Source organism: Apteryx mantelli, chromosome 1, assembly GCF_036417845.1.
Source record: "Apteryx mantelli isolate bAptMan1 chromosome 1, bAptMan1.hap1, whole genome shotgun sequence".
NCBI lineage: Eukaryota > Metazoa > Chordata > Aves > Apterygiformes > Apterygidae > Apteryx > Apteryx mantelli.
Genome location: NC_089978.1, coordinates 193,996,962 through 194,012,545, shown reverse-complemented (window position 1 = coordinate 194,012,545; position 15,584 = coordinate 193,996,962). Strand labels below are relative to the sequence as shown.

The window sequence follows — 15,584 nt, the reverse complement described above, 5'->3', positions numbered from 1 at the left end:
ACTGACAAAAATACTTGGGCAAAAATTTCAGCCCATTCCTGCACTGTTTGTTTTGGTTTTGAGCATTGGGTTCATAGTTCACATCGAATGACCAGCCTTGTGCTTTATTCAGGCACAGATATAGAGAGAAATATCAGAGTGGGACTTAAGCAGAGAAATATTTCTTTGTGGAGTAGCTACCTATTCCTGCATATGTCTGCAGAAAAGTTTCTTTTTCACCGAAATAGAAAAGATATCTGATGATATCTGGTGGAATATTCCTGCAGATCTCAGGCACCTAAATATAGACTCATGTTTTGTGAGGGGACCATCATATTTTGGGGTCTTTAGCCTCATTCTTGAGCCTCATGATTGTGCTTAGAGTCCATTTCTGAGAAGCAGAATTGCTATGTTCTCCCTGCAGAAGAAGTGCCCCTTTGTGTTGCTGATATCATGGTGTACCTGAAGGGAGAAGGACCTGTTACCTGTTCAGAGAGGGTACACTGGAGAGACCTGTCAAAACAGCCCTTTCCACACAAGATATGGCTTATAATGCAGGAAATGACAATCAGCCTGAATACTATTGTATTCATAATATCTGATAATATCTGACATCAGCAGCTGATAGTTGTTAATTATAAGCAATGGTTCCAAAGAGGGCTAAGCTCTGAGGGACACATGCACTATGATCTAGGTTAAAGTAGATGCTGCTACAGTTATGTCACAGCTTCAGGGAGTGACAGTGATTTCCCATGTGTATTTTATGTACTGCAAGTCTGCCAAGAAAAAAATGCATGGGACCACTGACAACACAAATAAATCTTCATTAGCAGAAGTATTGAAGATCACATACCCGTTTCAGAGATTCTAGAAAAGTAAATATAATCTAATAATATTTCTTAGTGTTCTGCAATCTTGCTTCCAAAGATCTCAAAATAATTTGCAGATATATATGACTTCAGTGTCACCATATCCCCAGTTCATTATCTGATGGAAGGGGGATGAAAGAGTTAACAAGTCTGCCTTCTTCTCTGAAGCACAGAGTACCTGTAAGACAAAGACATGAGAGCTGTAAAAGTTCAACGCCTTTGAAGATAAGCCCATTCTTAGCTGGCATGACACATATCATCAGGGCCAGCTAAGTAGGTAAGCATGCGTTTAAATTTAAGTTCTGAATAGTTGCAATGGCCTAGATTCTCAAGGTGTTACAGCATCTAACTCCTGTTGAAGGCCAGACGGTTCAGATTCTGGGAATGTGTGCCTTTGTCTTCCATATGACATCTCTGCTGCTGTGAGATAAGCTTGGTCTTATGCCTCTACTCTTTCCTTAATAACTAGGCCAAGCTGTTTACTAGCTAGGATAATACGTAGGATAATATATATTTCATTTGCAAGAGGCCACATTACATCTAACCCGTGCTTTTGTAATGGCCTCAGAATAAGTCACACGATTGTAAGCAATATGGAAGAGCAGCTGCAAGATCACAGCTGCACACCATATTCTTGCCCCATAGGTTGTTTTAGTTATTTGGCCTAAACCCACCACCAGATAATGCAGAGCACATATGGAAAGAGAGGTGAAGGAAGGCAAGTTTCTTTATGTGTTGTTCCGGGGCATCATAAAGTCTCTTGTACCTCCTCTTTCCCTTCAAATAGCAGTAAGCTGAGCCAGCTCTTGGAGATCTATTGCAACTAGGGAAAGCTTCTGGAGCTTCTCAACATAAAATATACAGAAAACCCCACAAGCTTGCAATGTTATTTCAAAGACTGGAAATAATCTTCATGTGATGGCACAGGTATAGGAATAAAATGTTCTGTGTATATTTTATGTTGTTGTATATTTTGAGAGAGATTTGAGATCACCCTCAAAGGGGGAATTTCTCTTATGAGTTAGGCCTGAATGATTTTACTTAAAATTAATAAATAAGAAATGAAAGAAGAGCTTGTTTCTCTGAAATACAAGTTATAAAATATATTTGTTTGGTTTTTTATTTTGTTTATTGCTCTTTTGGTATTTTATGTTCTTAGACGACTACAAGGATTTAAACAAAATTTCTAGTTTGGGTTCAATAAGATTTTAAAGAAGAGCTTTAACAATCACAGCGCCAATTCAAACTCTTACTTCCTACTAAAGAGAAAACCCAAGGAATGTTTAACTTTTCTGGTTTAAATTCTTTATTAAAAAGTAAAAGTTTAAGTTGGCAGGAAAACTGCTGTTTAAGCTGCTAGTACAACAACATCAGAGAAAGCTGAGTTTTAGACCTTGGTATTCTGCCAGGTACTGTACTATATGTAACCAAGAGAAAGACAGTAAGAAAGACGAAAGATTTGGTGGAGATAAGTTTTATTCAGCCTTTGTTGTCCTAATGGATTTTGCATAAACAAATAAGTATTTACTTATCTCTTCAGGCAATAGCCAAAGGACTTCCAAAATCTGTAGATATTGCACCAGGCAACAAGCCCAGAAAAATGGTGGGATATAACTGCACAGTACAATCTTTTTGGTGATATGATTGGCATACATTTCTGAAGAAACAGCCCTTATAACTTACTTAAAGCTCTGCTTCTTATGAGTGATAGGCCTTTCTGTTCATGAGTGAAATAATTATGTACAGTATTACACCACTTAGCCCTCTTAAAAGTTATAGCATCAGGGTCCTGATGTTGTAGCCTGGCATTTCAACCGTAAGACCTGAGTTTTTACATTTAATATCTCAGCCACTTTGGATCCTATCCACCTAAAACTTGGCAGGCAGGTTTTTCTGCCCAGATGATTTTTTTAATGGTTTAAAATTAGTTAGACCTTTTCTAGCTGTAGAATAGCCAAGAATTAATTTTGAGCTAGTTTTAGGTATATATTTTTAACTGTCTATAATTATAAAATGATTCTGTTTAAAAAAAAAAGGACAATCTGCTACTTGTCAACAATTTTTGTAGACTCCTGTGCTTTGGATTTTGGAGCAAAAAAGTGCTTTAAAACACCCCGAAGACAAACCATGAAAATCAAATATTGGACCTTGGGGCAAGTGAATTCTCTAGCAGGCTTTAGCACTTCCACTTTACCTAGGAAACTAGAGTGGTCAAAAGAAAACAGACTTAATAGAATGAAAAAGTTGATGTTCTTCTTGTGTACCACAGAGTGTCAGTCTTGCATTTTGCTGTGCCTATGTAGATGACATATCTATGGGGCGAGATAACATTCCCAAACTGGTGTGGCCAGTGAGCCACTATCAACTGTCAAAAGTTCTTGAGGGTGGATTCTCATCAATCTTTTAAATAAAGCCATTGTACAAACCATACGACTCTGTGGACCTTATATGTTGACTTGATGGTCCATCCATACACTGCAAAGCAGAGCTTGGGGTCAAGAAGAGTAAAGTTTTGATGTGGGCCTCAACATGGCCATACAAAAACTTGGTTCTAACATCAGCCATTTCTGTATCTGAATAGTCAGAATGAGTCGACCTAAAAGATTTTAGACAATTGCCAGCCTCCAGAGTGTCTGAATAGTATGCCAATAGAATGAAATAAAAAATATAGGTCATGTGCTTTGTTATACAGCAGGCAAATCACACAGATTTAGAATACAGACACTTTTTAATAGACAGGATTAAGGACATGATCCTAATCCAACTGAAGCCTGTAACAGTACTTACAGTCAGAGATGTGCAAATCACTGATTCCCTGATTCACTATCTGAGCTGAAAAATTAAGGAAAAATGTATTACTTTGATCCTAAGACAATGTAAATTTCAATGGCTTTTGAATGCTTAACAAATTCCTAAATTCAATCTAAACCATAAAATACTTAATTTAATTTATTTTTTAAGTACATTTTAATAAGCAAAAGTATATTTAGGTTCGAAACATCATTTCAAAATGAACAAATCGAAACTGTGCAGTTAGAAGATGTTTAAGCAAATGTTTTGACTTGAAAAAAAACCTTTATTTTTCCCTCCAGTAAAGCAATGGAAATACAACATAATTTCACAAATCTTTTGTTTAACTCGTAGCCACGTTCTTCCACTAACATAATAAACTATTAAAATAAAACAACAGAATTTAGTCCTGCTTTCATGAATTTCTAGACTTTTCCATGGATATCATGGTTAGGCACTGGAGAATAGCACCTTTTTGAAGAGTCCCTTACGCTGTTAATTCATTGTCTCAATTTTATGACAAAATTCTCACCTTACATATGTTCATATTGTGTAAAAATATATATTTATTTTCTTTCTCTTTCTTCTACTGTATTTTAATCTGCAGTAATTACGTTAAAAAACATTTAACTGGATAAAAATGGATTGCTCAGTCTGTCCATCAGTCTGTCATCAACACTTCTTACTAAAGGCCTATGCTTCTCATTAGTTTATATATATATATGTATTTATTTATTTATTTATTTATCATCAAGCAGTGTTAGTCTTCTGGGCTGTCACTGTGGTGATAGCATGTTGCTGCTGAAACTTTCCGTATGAATAGAATTAAAGCTAGTTGTCAAGTCTGACACCCAAAGACAGTGTTATAGTAATAATATCAACGTCATCATCTCTTTCCAGCTTGTAAGCAATGTATTTAGTAACAGTGTTGCAGACTTAAGTGTTGGAGTCCCTCTTATGTTCCTATCTTGGATTTAAAATCCTTCTATTAGAAAAAGAAGATCCCAACTGGAATGAGATTATAATGCAATCATCTGGTTCAGAACATTATGGCATGATTTTAGCAGCATGCTAGAAACTTCCTCTTCTCCTGGGCTTAATGAAATTTGAACTTATTATATGGTTCAGTACAGTTTTCGGAAGACAACCAATAAGTATGGGAGGTTCACAGTTGAGACAAGGGGCTTGTTTGCCAGGATTTGTCTCTCTCAAGGAAAGCTAACTGCATGGCCAGATCTTTTCTTTTCATTGGATATAAAACAGCTATGCTCATAGCAGTATTTACTGGTGATGGCAGCCTGTGATAGAGCTATATCCTTCCAGCAATACTTTAACCAGAGAATATCCAGTAATGACTGTAGCTGTATACCCACTCGACAGTGCTTTGCCGCTATATAAAACAGTATTCAAGAAAGGGCACTTGACTGTAGCAGTGCATTTAAATGTGGAAATCCACCTATTGAGTAAAAATCACATACTACACCTTTCTCTGTGTTATATTATATGGAATTATGATATGAAGACATCCTGGAATGAAGAAAAAAATGTGTACCTGCACACAACTGCTTGTTCTATTTTTTCAGGCTAACAGCTTAGCTGTAACATTTGTGCATTAGCTAAATAACATCTCAAGGGGAGCTGGAGATAGAACCTTGATGTCTACTGATTGTACATGTGTGAGTTTGTGCTCTCAAAGGATGGTCCTTAAAAAACTCCCTGCTGGAAGCTATTGTGCATATTGTAAAAGGACCATTGCTAAGTGCCAATTGAGCTAGTACTGTATACTTGCCATTTTAAAAGAAGATTTCATACCACTTGATTATGTTAAATAGAAATGTTTGAAATTTAAACTGAATTACATCAAAATGGCACAGTAGTTATATGCCTAAAGAGCCGCTGCTACTCTCTCTCATAACTAATGTCAATCCCTTCTGGTAGACGGTTTTATGTGAAACTGTGACAGAGTATATTACAGGAGAAGTTTAGAGAGCCTTGATATAAAGAAGTCATAAATAAATACTGCCATAAAGCCCAGGCCAGTGTTTGTATTAACAAGCAAGAACTCCTTTACATTTAAGTACTGTCCTTAGCCAAAAAGAGATAAGGATTTTTAAGGTCAGAACTTCATCTTTAGCCTTTAGATTATGCTAAGGCGTTAGAGGTTTTTCTGTGCAGTTGATGACTATTTATTGGAACTCAATGAACTCCAATAATGCAATCTAGAGAATATATTTAGTAGAAATAACCCAGAAATTGCCTCAAGATCAACTTACCAAGAACAAAAAGAAGTAACAGTATTAACAATAGCAGATCATCATGAGAGTCTGACTGAAACCAGAAATCCAAGATCATTACTGGGGCAGAAGGGAGAAAAGTGAATAGTACAGTACAAACAATCAGAAAATATATATATTAAAAAACCCAGAAAGTATATAGGAGACTACTCTATAAGGATAGCTACACATCTGGTATTTTTACGATCAACAATTGATGACATTACATGCAGAGATGGGCAAAAGAACAAATTACTTTCAAAAAAATGCTGCTTCAGCATTTATGAATTCAAGAGAAGTTTGATATGGAGTTCTGAGGCGTATAAAAAAAGGGAAAAATCAGATATGTTGAAACTATTCTTAGTACAGTTTCCAGAAGTTATTCTTCTGGCTTTTCATTTTGAAATGTTTTTCATTGTTTTTTGTAATAGAGTCAAAACTCAGGTAAGTGAGGTAATGCTTTATGAAAAAATATATTTCAATACATACAGGACAAATTTTGGGGAACTGTTGTCTGTTCTTCCTTTTTTTTTTTTTTTTTCCAAAAGCTTTACATGCCTGGTTGTCTTGAATTTTTAAAATGTAATTTCTCATTTAGCCAGCAAACAAAAATAAAATTTTTAAAAATCACAAGTAACAGTCCAGGTGCACCAAATACATTGTTACCCATTCTAGAATATTATTTTAGCTTATATTGTCATGAAATGCTTGACTGACCCCAAAATAATCACTTTGACTTTACCCTGTGAAGGCAACGGATAATTTCCTTAACAAAAGACCAACGGTGTTTTCATGTATTTTCACTTAGTCTCTTGAGATGTTACCAGAGATGAAACGGTTAATGTGTTGTGGCAAGATTCAGTTTTTCTCTGTTCTTATTTCCGGTGTCAGGCTGAGGCTCATCAAAAGTAGCAAAACTGCAAAACTGCAAAAAGCTCCCCTATCTCTTGCCCCGTGCTAGACACCGTAACCTGCTTACCCCCTTCCTCCGCAGAGGCCTTCCCCTCGCATGCACCCAGCGTTGTGCTGTTGCTGATGAGATGTTCAGCCCCACAGGCTTGCCATCTAGCATCTTCATCTGCTTCCTAAATGCCACGCTGTGCACGTCCACATGTCTCTGCATCCGATGTTCGTATTCCTGAGCTCAGTTCAGTTTCCAGTGCAGGAATGTTACTTATTGGCAGGTACTAAAATAGGAGCAAAACCTCAGGCTGCCTATTCCATTACAAAATTAAAATCAGTTATGGTTTGTATAGCTGAATATCAGTTCTTTTTAGAATGTATTGCAACAATGTTCTTCAGCTTTTCCTATTATCTAATAGGCACAATACCCTCAAGACTTGCCTTTTCTTCAGTGTTAGGACTTCAGTGCAGTGTTAGTGTGAACCACAACTTGAATTTTGTTGTGTACTTGGCTCCTGTTGATGCATAAAAATATGTTGTTTGAGTTAAATGATGCTTTTGACTTCAGGCTAGCATGATCAGCTGACCTATGGGATGAAGAAATGCAATGAAGTTTCTATGATGATAATGATAGTATTGTAGCTGTGATGCAGCAGCTTGAGTAACTCACTCTGCTAATCAGTTATTCCATAACTGATGTCTTATTTTGCAGCAGGATCCTTCTAACTCAATCTCTCACTGTAACTAGCATACTGAAGCTCTCAAGCAACCTCCTGCATGAATGACAAACTCTGTAGCCCCATATGAAAATGCAGAGTGATGCTCTGAGGCTTTAACTGCATTTTGGATATAGTGAGTTACACCTGGCATAAGAATTGATGTCCCCGGGTCATACCAATGCTGACCTTTAACTTTTGTTGTTTGTTTGTTTGTTTGTTTGGAAGCTGCTGTGTCATACCAGGAATAAATTTTATATATGCAATATAACTTTTTATAGCTTTACTCATGACTTCTATTAGTTTACCAAGTATTCAAGAAATGATCACTACCTTCAAATTCCCAGGGTCATCCCTAGGCTGTATTTTATCCTTTTCTTTAATAAATGACCATTTCTATTTTCTATTCAATTGTCAAAATTGTTGAAGTTAATAAATAATCAAGAAAAATTTAGTAGCAGTTCAGCCCATTCATTTTTAAATTCCTTTGAACTTCTTTATTCTTCAGTTTTCAAACCATTCTCTTTTAAAATCTTGATCATTAGTTGTTTACTATTGAATTTTATTTATTTTTATTTTTAACTGAACAGGATAAAACTAGCTTCTTGCAGTTTTCATTTTACTCATTCATGAATAAAAATAAAGAAGAGTGGTCACTATGGACACATTTGTGTCCAAGCAATATTGTGTACTAGTCAGCTTAGAAAAGCACACATCCAGTTATGACTGCAAAAATCTTTTCCAGGGATGCATTTGAGCTCTGTATGGCTCCAAGACTACAGCCCTTGACTAAGAGGGATTTCATAATTTCAGCTAGGTTTGCAATGTGCTAACTCTTAGTTTCCACTAGCATAAGCTCTTTCATACTTACATTAGTGTTTATAGTGTAAATGCTGTATCTATTATAATAAAGAAACATACTGAGTACGTAAGTATGGACTGATGAATCACCATATAAGTGAATGAGCAAGTGCTGGAAATTGAGGAGTGTGTCGTAGATGTGATGTACCTTCTATTACAACATTCATTTGTTCACTGAAATATTTTAAAATGTGTAGATTTAAAATAATAAAGAAAATCTTTTTTACATTTTGCTTTGAATTTTTATGCTGAATTTTATTGAAACATACTTTTTAAAATCAGTCATTTTAGTATCCATTTTTATCAAATTATAATCTTTTACCACTTAATAATAGAGGAGCAGAAGCTTTCTAAGCACATAACAACTGTGACAATTTGATGGAATTCAGTTTGAGTAATAATTTTATCAAATAATATATTTCTTTTAAAAAATACCATTTATTAAAACATTATCCACAATTTAGGCAGAATGGTAAAGCAAATGTCATTTTAAAACACACGACCCACCTTTGCTGAAAGCACAGTACAATCACAACATGTTATTGTAAGTGTTGGCATGCTTTTGGAACACAGGATGATTCCATCAATAGATTATTAGCCTGCAGATGAGATCCTGGCATTTCTGAACTAAATACTACCTATTCACTTCTACCTGTGCATGTCCATTGATTTTAATGCATTTTCATGGGCTTAACTGAAGATAGAATTTGATTCTCAGCATCTGGTGGATGAGGACACACCTGTCTAACATAGACTAAAGACCCCCAAAAGCAAATTTTGCTCTGTTTGAATGTCTTCAGTTTTGATGCCTGAGGGAAAGCGCAGTCCTGGGGACAGTGTCTAGCAGGTACTAGCATAAAAGCAACTTCAGCATGGACACTTTTAGGAAAGATCAGGGAAAGAAGCATAGGCATTTTTGGCAAAATGTCCTCAGATCTTCAGGAGAAGAATTCAAATAACAATCTTTAAATTGAAGCTGTCCTGTGGAAATGAGGCCCAGACAGAAGATGGAAAAGGTACAGAAGTATAATAAGCTATTAACTATAACAAGTAGCAGGGGTTGAAAGCAAAGACAAAGGGCTATGCACATCGTTTCACAAATGGAAATTCTCACTCTTAATGAGAGAGCCTGAATACCTCCTCTCATGCTTTTGGCTCACCCACAATACTCCTGAGAAGAGTTGCTTTTGGGACATCTGAATTGTCTTGGTCAAGCATCAGCCTTACAACATTCTGAATGCCTGCTTTTGGTTTTTATCTCTATAGAATACCTTAAAATCTGTTCTAAAGATTAGGATATTTACCCAGAAGGAGAAGGGCTGGGTTCTCCATCTCTGCAGAAATCTAGAAAATGTTGCAGTTTAGATGGTGAACTCAACTAAGCAGGCAAACATCTACATCTGTTGACAGTCTAGCTACCCCTCTGAGAGCTTGTTTAGACAGAATGGGACTGGCCAGGAGCAAGGACAAGTGATGACACAGTATTTTCCAGGAATGAAAGTTCATTTAGTCAATGAAAGAATAGTGTATTATGTATACAAAGTGGAATATTATCAATTAAAGAGCCTGAGAGCACTCCAGCCCCTGTGCCTGTAGGGACTGCAGGTAAGGATATGTTCATAAGAAGTGGGTGACATGGCTTCATAGTCCCTTAGGCACAGGTCAGAACTGAAACACAGTCTCTCGCATCCCGGAAGAGTGACTGTTCTGAGCTAGAGGTATGTGATAAGAGGATGATACAGACAAAACAGCAGCTCTGAGAATCTATAGTTTTCTTTGCCTGTTCTACATGTGAAAGCATCTGAAACAAAAGGAAAGTTTTGGGTAACATGAAAAAGATTATTTTGATTTTTCGTTTTGGTAAGAGAAGTTTTAAATGGTAAATTTGATTTGAGGTCATTAAATATTTTTCACCATTTTTTCACTTCAATAATCAATTTCCACAAAGATTTTTACTGAGAGAAATTATCATTTAGATAATTTGGTCCATCTTCCTCCATCACACACATCTAACATGTCAATAAGCATTTTCTTTGCCAGATATGATTTTTCTTGCCTGAAAAACAGCATCAGTCTTGAGAAGAGCTTCAGTCTTGGAAGATGGGGGAAAGAGAGAAGAGTAGGAAGGAGAGGTGGGAGAGAGAGAGAGAGAGAGAGAGAAAAAAAGAACTCACTTAACAACAGCAAGCCCATAGCTCAGCTCACCTGCCATGGAACCTCTATTTTTAAGATGTTTATGGATGAAAGAACCAATAAAAGGCCACTTTCACATCTTCAGAGAATACTGCAAGCGCAAGAAGTCTCAGACTTCAGATGAAAGTCATTCCTCCAAACTGCTTGCTCAGTTCCTGCTTGTGTTAGTATACTTGCCATTGCAATAAGTCTATTTTTTGCTGGGGTTAGATTAGGCCTTCTTTTCATATGAAATGTTGCTTCATTAGAAAGCACTGGAAAATAAGCTTCTTAAATGTCTATTATTTTACCATCAAGTTTACTTAATCCTAAAGGAAGGGACGCATAGAAGCATAAAATATTTCCCATTTTTAACTATCCTTGACTATAAACCCAAGGGCAGGCTTTCAGGAGGTAAATTCTTTCTTCAGATACAAAATTATCTTTCATTAAGATAAAGACCTACCTTGGTTTCCTAGTTTCCTTTTTACAAAGTCTGTATAAGCCTCTTGCATTCAATGTTTTATATTTTGATTATCTCAAAAAAATGTTTTCCCTGACGGTGTTATCCCATATTCTCCTGAAAGATTTCACTACAAGAATCTTGTTGTGGATACTCTTAATGTTTCTCAAATGTTCGATAAAATGCTATTATCTCTTTAGAAACTGCCATGCTCATTTTCTGCATGTAACATTGCAGACAGAGTACAATTCTTTTAGTGGCCTACATGAATATTCATGAGTGACAAGTACTCTGAATTCTAATATATCTACCTGATCTGGAGGTTTCACAGATATTAGATCAGGGCTTCTCTCAGCTGTACCCTTGGATTAAAATGTCTTTATATAAGTGCAACAACAGAGGAAGAATGCAAGATTACAATAGATTTTAACCAGAAGGAGATAACTTTGCATTATTTTTCATTCTTCTTTCAATCTCTGTCCTCAGATGGAGTCACGCTGTGATTCTTTTCTGGCTACTGGAACATAAGAATGATATACTAGACATTATACTAGAATGTTTCAAGTTTTATAATGTGTAATAGTTGAGTTTTACTTCTTTCACTGCTGTATTTTGCATTTTGATAGGCAAGTGCCACTTCACCGCTAAGGCCCTTGTGCTGACCTTTAACACAATGGGTAGTTTTAGCAGTGCAATTACTGGGACAGGCCGTGGTGTCATGGAGGAAGTCAGCATGCGCACGTGTATAAACTAGGATATCAATGAAGTAAAAAGAAGAGGTGCCCATAGCAGGGAACTGAAGTCATTTGATCATGGCAAACCAGTCAAACCCTAGTCAGAGTGACTGTTATGTCAGAAATTCTTGCCTAGCTTCCCTTTTGCATGCGAGTGGAAACACAGGAGAGTGCAGATTAACATGACCCAATTTTACTTTCACTTAATCTATTACAATTTCTAGTTAGAAAAATTCTGTTGCCTACCAGTTCAGTAACTGGAGAACAATGTATAGGAGTCTGATTTACCTCACATCATACGTATTATTTACAAACTTTGTCTCTAGTTTTACCACTGCCACTGATCCTTATATAATTCTAAGGTCAATACTTTTGAATGTGGGTGCCTAAAGCTATATGCATAAATATACATTAAGGCACACATCCTTAATATATAGAACTACCTTGTATGAGAAAGAAGTCTAGGATTTGTCCCTAAATAACAAGAGGTGACCAATAATATAGATCTCAGTGGGCTGCTAGTAAAAGATGTTCAGCAAAGAACGATGTGCACTACTGTTAGTAGAAGTAAAAGACAGCCCACCCACCAGAGGTAAAGAAAAACAGACATAAAGGTGCCACCTAAAGGTGCACTTGTAGTTACCACTACTGGTTCTGAGGATCTGCTCTCATGTTTGCTTGAACTGACAATGTTTTCATGACAGAAGCATTTGTGCTATGTGTTGCTTTTGCCCTTACAAATATAATTAAAGAAGTTTGGAGGGTTTTTTCTTTTCCTTTAATGAGTAACACCCGTTAGAAGCACACTTGGATGCACCCTCTTTGCTCTTTCTTTCCTCACCTTCCTTGTTTCTCTTTCCTTCACTAGGTGGCTGTTGTTGTCACACAGTTTACCTTTCCAGGCTCCAGCCCCCCTCCATCTTCTTCCCATTCTCCTTCCAAACAAAACAAAACAAAACAAAGCTCTGTTCATTATTTTTTCTTCACAAGACAAGTTCATGTTTTTCAACATGCTACAGGAGGACACAGCATGCTGATTTTGCTGCTTAAATATTATTTTTCATCACTTCTATGTTTATTTTTCCAAATGTGCTAAGAGACCTCCCAATGAGACCCCCTCTTCCCTCTCCACAGCCTTCCCTTTAGGAATCTGAATGTTGTTAATATCTCTTGGGTAAAATCCAGCCACTGTGTCCACATCAAGTCAAGTCAAATTCACTCCATGCCCTGCAGCTGTTCCATTGTCTCCTTATTACAACACAAGTTTCTGTTTGTTTTATTTATTTATCATTTCTAAGTACCAGGCTTTCTGGCAAAATGTTGCCAGATGGAAGCTACATGGAAAATGTTTTGCACAGCTTTAACACATGCCCCAGAGTATGTGTACAGGCATTTCATTGTTGGTAAATCAGCATTTAGGGAGCATGGGGAAATGGTGAAATGTGATCAGCTTGTCCTGAGCTACAGTGCTATTTAATCTCTAGCAAATTCAAATAGCAGAAACTCATCCAAGTCATTATTGCTTGCATTTGCTCCTCCCTAAAATATCAATACCAAATCAGTCTCTTAGGCAACCATGTCAATGGGACTTGAACAAAAATAAATAGAAAAAATGAATGGTATTTCTGATGAACAACCATATCTATGACTGTTAAATCACATTTCTAATTTCTTTATTGTTCTCTGAAATTTTTAGTGTTTATAATATTTACTTCCCTCAGTTAAATAAGAATGAAGTACTACAGATAATGTTTATGCCTCTAAGACCTTATGTAGAGAGTCTTCTGATTTCTCTGTAGCTTTTCCCGCATTTAGAATTAGCTAGTTAACTTCTCTGTTGATTGGATACAAAATACAGAAATAAGGAAGAAAACTATCCATCTCTGCATAAAACTTCTCTGTTATTCATGTGTGGGGAGCATTGCACAGACACACAGCTTCGCTCATCAGTACATGGTGCAACAAGAGTTCCAACTTCAATTTGTGTTATTCAATGCCTGATGCTATCCGTCCATGTCTGCCCAATGCAGATTTCTCCCAGCACTAGCCAGGCACCCTAAGGGTAGATCTGTGTTCCTGGGCAAGTCATCCCTCATCTGTATGTTGGCTTCCCATCTGTGAATCATAACAAGCACTTTACTACTGACCTCAACTACAATATCTCTACAGTCAACTCTACATTCCATGCTTCAATCAATGAGACTTGAAAACAAAGAGGAAAAAAAGCCATAGAATTTCTGGTGAACATCAGGTTTTTTCACTATTAATTTCCATTCAGTTCTGCATGAGTTTTCTAGACTGTAACCTGAAGTATACTGCTCTTAGGTAATAAGAGCTATGGTTTGGGTCCATTTCTGATTCTTCAGTGGGAAGGATCATTTCTAAGGAGCAGTATTTCCCAGGAACAGCATTGTCTACCAGAATCCATGAGGTCTGGAATACAGATGATAATTTGTGACAGTTTGGTTTCTTACTGCTTATTACAAAAGCTAAATAAAAATAGAAAAGTATACCACGGACTTCTCCTATGCAACTGATGTTAAATAAAGCCCGTTAGAGACTAAATTCAGGTCTGAGTCCAAATAAGTCAAGGAATTGAAAAAAATGTAATATATACTCTTATGCAGACTTGTCAATGTGTGCATGATATCCCACTTTCTAGTGAATTTACATTTACAATGACTAATTTTCCTCTTGCTTCTCTCCAGTATGTATCACCACTGACTCTAACAAGTTAAGGGAGACGATATTGGTGTAAGAACACCATAGAGCCAGAAGACAGAACTTAGGAAGAAAAACAAAATGTGGAAGGCTGCAAATGCATACAAGTCAAAAGAACTTTTTACTTGAACATACATTTTCTTCTAGTTTTGCATCATAAAGGTTAATTATATATTGGTAAGTATGTGGAGAGTGTTCAGGACAGCTTAAATGAGTCTACAAAGAATTTATGTTGGTACACATGACTAACCTACCCAATTATAGTCTTTCATACCACCTCTGAATTTGGACCTTTGGGTCCATGCCATCAGAAAGAGTAGTTTTGTGATATTTAATCCTTGAAATACGATATAGGTTGATAATGGCATTAAGTTGCGGAGAGAGGACCCTACAAATAGCCATTTTGACATGAACTGTCATCTCCTGTCTCCAAAATTACCCCACTTTCTGTTTGGAAATTTTCTGTGGATGTTGCATCACACTGAGGAGAACTCTGCAGCTCCTCATGCCTGCCCCTTTCCAGAGTAAGCTCCCTTGTGGAGTTTCTCAGTGCCAGGAGCTGGGATAATGGCTATCAGCACTATCTTACATTTAGTTACTGAGCAAGTCCCTTCTGAAGAGTGCTCCTTTCTGACCTTGCTTTCAGTTTTTGTGGAACAGGTAGTATGATACTTATCAGGACCACCAGATTTGCATGTTTGAATGTGGATGGGAAAGACAGCAGGAGTAGTTGTGTAGGCTCCATTTCAAGACATTTGTCTTTCCCAGCTGATCTGCAGAACAAAACTAACAAAACTTCTCCTACATTAAGTGTGTGGCAGAAGGAGTTAGTGAGCAGACTAGTAAGCTTCCATATCACTTCCATGAATTTAACAGCAAAAGCTGGTGGCTACATAACACCTGGATAATATCATGGATGATATCAAGGATGATATCAAGGCAGATGATATGACTTTGGATGATATCAAGGCAGAATCAAGAACAGCCTCAAAAATGTGGTCAGTAGCCACACAGGCCAATTTGGACTGAGTCATCAGCAAACTGCAATGAAAGCAAATCATGAAAACAAAGTTCTCAGGAAGCAAATTTCCTGTATGACAACA

General features: G+C 36.8%; 1 long non-coding RNA gene across 2 annotated transcripts in view; it reads right to left on the bottom strand.

Annotated features, from left to right (window-relative positions):
- Positions 1-817: 817 nt before the first annotated feature.
- LOC106488464 (uncharacterized) overlaps positions 818-15,584 on the bottom strand; it is a 31,091-nt gene continuing 16,324 nt past the window's right edge. Inside the window, exons 3-5 of one of the 2 annotated variants that reach the window (XR_001293181.1) lie at positions 12,602-12,695; positions 3,636-3,680; positions 818-1,026 (exon numbers count right to left, since the gene is read on the bottom strand). This is a non-coding gene — a long non-coding RNA (uncharacterized lncRNA). The remainder of the gene's footprint in view (positions 1,027-3,635; positions 3,681-12,601; positions 12,696-15,584) is intronic. The other variant, XR_001293182.1, reaches the window with a different exon arrangement.